The sequence below is a fragment of the Triturus cristatus genome, chromosome 11 (assembly GCF_964204655.1).
Source record: "Triturus cristatus chromosome 11, aTriCri1.1, whole genome shotgun sequence".
Taxonomy (NCBI): Eukaryota; Metazoa; Chordata; class Amphibia; order Caudata; family Salamandridae; genus Triturus; species Triturus cristatus.
This window is the reverse complement of record NC_140594.1, coordinates 1,105,738,098-1,105,745,168: the sequence shown is the minus strand read 5'-3', so window position 1 is coordinate 1,105,745,168 and position 7,071 is coordinate 1,105,738,098.

Here is a 7,071-nt window from a genome sequence, read left to right as displayed (position 1 = left end):
GATTTTGAGGGTTTAGCAGAGGTTAGTGTTTAGATACTTCTCCGGAATGGGAGTTATTGTCGCCAAAAGTCAATCCTCCACCAGAAGTTACATCTTATCTTTCAGTCATTAGAAAGGCTGCTGAAATGTTGGAACTGCCTCTTCCTTTTACTGAGCTTAAATCTAATTTGCATACTGAGGTGCTTCATTCTACTTCGTCATCATTAGAACCTTTGTTGCTTTTCAATGAGGCATTGACTGAACCAATTTTACAGATCATGTCGTCCTCTGTTGTCTCTAGGTCAATTGCTAGGAGATGTAAGCTGGCTTCAGCCATTCAGCTCATTTTGTCCTCTCACCCTTCACCTTAGAGTTTGGTGGTACAAGCTTCCTGTTCTTCAAAACGAACTCCTGGGTCTTTTCCTTTATTCTCAGCGGATACGGAGTCTAACAAAATGGAGCAGTCAGCAAAGAAAGTGATTTCCTCAGGCAGCATGACTTTGAAGTCCACTAGTACAACCTGTTTGTTGGGACAATATATACATGCCTTGATGGAATTGGCTAAAACGGTGGTCGCAAAACTGCCTGATGAGTTTCAGGAACACTTTACTGAGCTTCTGATTGATGGTCAAGGCGCTGCTCGGCAAGTCATATAGTCTGGGTTGGATACCGTTGATTAGGTGGCTAGAGCAGTGGGGACTTCAGTCGCTGCAAGGAGGCTCACATGGCTCAGAGGATCTGATTCCTCACCAGATGTGCAAAGTTCCCTTATGGATTTTTCCTTTGATGGATCGAAACTGTTTGGCGCCAAAACTAAATTTGCCTTGGAAATTTTTAAAGAGAGCAATAGAACAGCTAGATCTTTGGACCTTCAGTCTCAGCCGAAGGATTACAGTTTAGGAGGTTCTGTGGTTTTGGCAGGAACTTCTCCTTTCATAGAGGGCAGCACTACCAGCAGCAGCAGGAACCATCCAATCCGCTCTAGAGAAGTTATAGGAGGCATGGCTGGAGTAGACAGTGAAGTTGGGCCAGAAGGTGAGGTGGTGATTCCCAAGGGAAGTAGACCCTTCCATCACATCCAGGTGAATGGAATCTCAGTCACTGCCTTGAGGGATACTTGTGCCAGTCACACCATTATACATGACAGGTCTTTATCCCCAGACCAGTATTTACTAGGAGAGTCTAGAAGTTTGAGGGTTGTCCAGGATGAGAGTACTGTTAGGCCTGTGGCTTTAGTACACTTTGAGATAGCTGTGCCCCTTAGCTGGCAGAGGGTGTTTGTCAGTCCAGACCTCCCCCTTGATTGTCTCCTTGGAAATGATCACCAAAATGTTGGTCTGAGCCCAGAAGAGGTACTGGTCCAGTGCCAGTCCTCTCCCAAGGATTCTGGGAGTGTTGAACCTACAGGTAGTAAAACTAGGCAAAGAAGAAAGGCAAGAGGAAGAAGTGTAGGAAACTTGGGCAACTTTTAGAAAAAGTTCCAGTGCGCCAAGGAGATTCTACTCCAGTAAGGAAGAACTCCAAAGCGGGCACTGTTGAAGCCTTTCCTGCCCCACAAAAAGTTCTGACTAGTCAGGCAACTGTTCAACAGTAGGTTGTGTCCCCTCAGGTAACAAAATAGAGAGTGGAAGGAGGGTGTTTGCTACACGCTGTAGTAACTCCTCACTCCAAAACAGCGGTAGAGCCTCCTAAACCCCAAGAAACCTATTTGTTAGTCCATCCATCTGTCAGTGGTGAGCTAAAGGTGTGGTTGTGGGTGCGGACAGCTGTCAATAGCCTCTGCTGGGTGTTAGCCTTTATGGCTGCACAGGCTTTGTCATGGTGGTCTGTGCCCATGTCAAATAGCAAGTTAGGCCCCCTGAATCTGCTGGTCATGGTATGGTTCCTCCAGTACTGGGTAACCTCTTTAGGTAAGCTGGGGGTTGTTCTCGCTAAGATAGGTTTAGCAGAGGTAGCTACCTCTAACCCCAAGGACAGGAGAAAAGATTAACAAATCTAGTTCAGTTTAAAACGGGTCCTATTACTGTTGGGCTAGGTCAATTGCCCCGCGGCAGTGACCTGGACAGGAGGATGTGAGTCAGAGTAGGCCCTGCAACAATGCAGCTTGTTTCCTTACTCTCTTTCTCACTTGACAGACTAGGAAGACTCTCCCAGAATTTGGCTGAGTCCCCTGTCGGGAGGCTTGGGGGGGGGGGGGGGGGGTGGTTGTAGGGTTTTGTTAGAGTAGAGAGCAAAAACTGAAGACCTGCCAGGCGGCTTGCACTTCGACCATCACTGGGACTGACTTCACAAAGAGCTGGACATTCTCCCAGTGGCGGCTCCTCTGTGAGAAAGTGCCCTCGTTCTTGCATGGTATGCCCCCACTTTTTGCTGAATTGCTGATGTGCTTTGACTGAGTGTGTCCTGGGCTCCTGCCAATCAGGTACCCAGGGCCTGTGTTCCTTCCCTAAAACTGCATTAAAGCCTAAACACAATTGGCATCTCTGGCCACATGTCAGCCCCTGGTAAATGGTACCATTGGTACCCAGGGCACTGTGACCAGAGAAGGCCCCTAAGGACTGCAGCCCTTATTGTGCCACCCTTAGAGGCCCTGTCCCCTGACACACACACTGCCTTTGCAGGCTGAGTGTCTGGGTGCAGAACAAAACAAGGAGTAGACATGGCACACATCCCTGTGTGCCATGCCCACAAACCACTGCCCTGGCATACATCAGTCACCCCTCTAGCTGGGTGCCCTATGCCAGTGGTGAGGGTACAGATGCATGAGCCCTGTACCCCTACAGTGCCCAGGTCCATTACTGGGCCCTGTAAGTGCAGTGCTGCCATTAAGAGTATATGGTGCTGGGAGGTTGTCATTACGAACTCCACAGCACCATAATGGCTACACTGAAGACTGGGAAGTTTGGTATCAAACTTCTCAGCACATTAAACCTGCTCTGATGCCAGTGTGGTATTTAATGTAAAATGCACGACAGAGGGCATCTTATAGATGCCCCCTGAAAAACGACCAACTACCAGTGACCTGACTGAGTGGCTGCGAAGGCTGCCACCACCAGACATGTTTCTGGACCTCTAGGTCGAAAGCCTGCTGCTCTCGGGGGCCTGAAACAATGCACATCCTGGGACAAGGTGCCACGCCTCCTCCTCCAGCATGGGCAGGGTTCACGAAGGAGAAGCTTCAAAGGCATGCCACCTTTGTGAGCCTCTCCAGACCATTTGCTGCTTTCAGCAACTGGTCCCCACTGGTTCTACCCCCCACTTTGGGCGGGAGAACCGGCGGGAAAAACAAGTGAGGAAGAGAGGTGTGCCCACCTCTGCCAACTCCACCCCTAAGGTGGGGGAGGCAAGGTGAAGCACAACCTTGGGTCCCCGCCATCTTGAGGATGGGGGAACCCAGCCAACCAGGGACAGGCTCCTGCCACCCTCCCACTGGAGAGTGGCAGAATGGGGGGTGTACCCACCCCAGGGAAGGGACCCATTGGTCCCTGCCCTTTACCTACCTGTAACACCCCTAAATTTAGTATATAGGGGCACCCTGAACCTTCCTTCCTCAGATCCAGCAACCACAAGAAAAGAAGAAGGACGAAAAGCCGTGCAGAGCTAACAAGAGGACGACGCCCACTGACTTGGCCCCAGCCCTACAGGCCTGTCTTCCCTCGAAACCCCGGCGTGTCCAGCGGCCACCAACCACAAAAACCCCGGAGGACCTGCCTGCATTCACTTTCCAAGCTGCTTCTCCCGTGAACACCGGACGTGTTTAAATGCAGCTTCTGGTGCCAGCCAGAAACCGCAAATCCAGCCCACTCTGCACCCTCCGATCCCAGCCCGAGCTTGAGTGGAAAAACGCCACGAGGAGGTCCCCCCGGCGATCCTGAGCCGAGATCCAGCGACTCCTGACCTGCCTCAAGCCTCCAGATGACGCCTGCAGCCTCAATCCCGAGGGGACCCCCCCACCCCGATCAGAGCAGGTAAGAAAATCCGACGTCCCAAGGCACCCCCGCACCCGACACCCCACGGCCTTGTGTGCCCAACCCAACGGTGCCTAACCAACCCTCAACATCCCAACTTACCCCTCAAAGTGGTGGTCACTCCTGGAAGATCCTCGTCCCCGAGCCTGCAGTGTTTCTTTTTTTCCCGGAGAATCTCCATTGAAATCAACAGGGCACCCGACCTCCAAACAGCACCCTGCACCCAGTCGCCCTTGTGCCGCTGAAGGTGCCCCTTTTGTGCTAACCTGGTTCCCAACTTGCCCTGAGCTTAACCCTAGGAGCTTCGCTCCCACAACCCTGTGGCCCGCTTGCCAGCAGCCACCAACCAGAGACCCCCTATCCTCCATAGGATAACATTGGGCCTCACACTCTGCACCCGGCCGCCCTGGTGCCACTGGGGGTGCAACAACAGTGCATCACTGACCCTGGGGTACCCCTGAGTCTTACCCCAGAACCCTAACTCAAAAGACCAATTGCCTACCTGGAAACCGATAACCTCTTTTTCCTCATAGAATAACATTGACACTTTTTCTCCCATTAAGTTTTTTAGTGCCAACTTTTGAAAATCACAAATATTCCTTAAAAATCAGCTGAATAACCAAAACGCATTTTTTCAACTGTTTTCAGGAAATGTCCCTGTGCTAAATCTAGGTATCCAGCACTGAGTAATCGTTAATCTAACTTACCTGCTAAGTGAATTTCTTCTCATAGGATAACATTGGTGATTCTATGTGAAAAAGTTTTTAAGTATCAACTTTTGAAATGCAATATTCTTTCAAAATCGTACCTCTAACTAAAACACATTTACTCACCTGTTTTCAGGAAATGTCCCAGGGCTGAATCTAGGATCCAACTCTGTGTTAGCCAAAGTAATCTGAAAAGTAATTAACTGCATTTTACTTAAAAAGCCCATTCATTTGAATGTACTATCCCTGCAATGTGTTGCAAACTGCTTACTTAAAATTGTAACCAAAACCAGTACTGCAATTCTGAACTGTGTTCATACAAGTAATTTACTACTGCAAAGTATTAATATGCTTACCTGTACCAGGCTTGCTTGGTTTTAGAAATAACAGTATATTTTTTATACAAAAACAATTGGCCTAGGAAAAATGTAATCTTCGTTAGGCCCATAATAGCCAACTAGGGTATATTTGATCCCTTTGAATTTAATTTCAACGATGACCCAACGTCCTCTATTATCTACCTGAGACTTAGTAATCTTAACTCCCGAATTCATTTTTCATATTATCGCAGCCCCTTTAGAGCAGCATTGCTGAGCCGAGGCGATAAGTTTATCCACCCATTTGTGTTTGCCAAATAGTGCCTTGCACTCTGCTTGCAAAAGGTGGATCTCCTGGATCAAAAGCAGTCTGACTGAACTGTTCCTTAAGTATTGAAGAATCAGGCGTTGTTTTCTTTTAACTCTCAAACCATTAACATTCCAACCAAGACATTCAAGGTGTTGATTTCCATCCCGGGTATGCCTATCCCCCATCATAAAGCAGGCTACACCCTCCGCAGTAGCTACTGGAAGTTGTAGTGTCACATGACTTTAATATATATATATTTTTTTCTCCCAATGCTCTTTACCAAACAACGTGAAAACCCCCATTACCCCCCATCACCACCGAGCTACCCCCCCCCCCCAACGGGCGGGAACCCTCCCAAACTACCTATCGGCAATAAATATTGCCTTTAGAGCCGGGGGCCCCTAGCCTCTCTTATGTGTAGTGTTAGAAATGACATTGGATGCTGATTCACTTACCCCACACCTTACACAGTAGCGTTACATTGTGCAAGAAATCTGTCTACCTCCTCCGGAAACCTAAAATTATGCATTTTATTCGCTAGTACCACTTTTAAGAAGGCAGGAAACCGCAACTGCACCTAGGCTCCTAAATCCTTTAAAGCGTCCATCCGCTTTCCCAGCTCCCATCTCCTGTCCTCCGTGACCCGGGAGATATCAGAACGGATTCTGAAGGAGGCGTCTTGGACCTGAATAGTTTTAAGAGCCGCCCCCAATAATTGCTCCTTAAGAGTATAAGACTGTATATAGACCAGGATGTTTCTAGATTTTTTCCGAGCCGGATTTAACCGAAAGGGGTCTCTGTGAATTCATTGAATTTCGGCTTCCCAAACCAGAGCCGATGCAATCTGGGGGAAAGCTTTGGTCATAATATTAATAACATAGGATTTTAGGTTATCCCCTTCCAACCCTTCTTTTAAATCCAAGATCCTAATGTTGTTCCTTCTTGACATGTTTTCCAGTCTCTCCAGTCTCTCTGCCATGTCCCGCTCTCTTTTAGTCTTAATACCTCTTGAGCATTGTTCTTAACCTCCTGCCCCAGTTCCCCTACTTTTTGTTCTAAGTCTTCCATCCTGTGGGTGAGTGCCAAAAAAATGTCTTCTAAACCAGTACAGGTATCTTGTATTTTTTTTTGGTTCGCTTCCGAAGTAGAGAAGGGAGCCCCAATTTCCAGAGTCAACTGTTTTAACAGCCCCTGAACTGTGTCTTTCCTCCCCAATCAATGCGGGCATAGTACTCAAAGGTGCAAAACGGTTAGAGAGTGTGATAGAGGGGTCCACCTCCCTCCTTTCCTCTACTGTAACTGCAGTCCCACACAGTTTAATCTTTGTCTGGCCCTCGCAGACTTTGAGGCTCCTTTGATCTTGGCTGGGGATTTCAACATACTCTTAGACAACAAGCTGGATAGGTCTTCTCCTCGTACCCAGACAGCAGCCCCTCGTGTTAAAGCACATCTTTTGAATATCCTAATTTTTTTTAACTTATGTGATGTGTGGAGGAAAAAGCATGGTGAGGTCAGGGAGTACTCCTTTTATAGTAACAAGAACTCCCACTATTCTAGGATAGACTATGTATTTATGGAGCACACGGAAACCCATAAAGTGAGCTTAATTAAATATCTGCCCATCCATTTATCGGATCATGGAGCTATGGCTTTTAAACTGGATTTTCCCCCAGATTTTTCTTTAAGGAGATGGACATTAAATAGGAGGTTCCTCCTGCTATCTTCTACTCCGGGCCTTTTGAAGTTCGAAACTAACACCTTCTTCCATAATAACTTAGGATCCGCCCCCC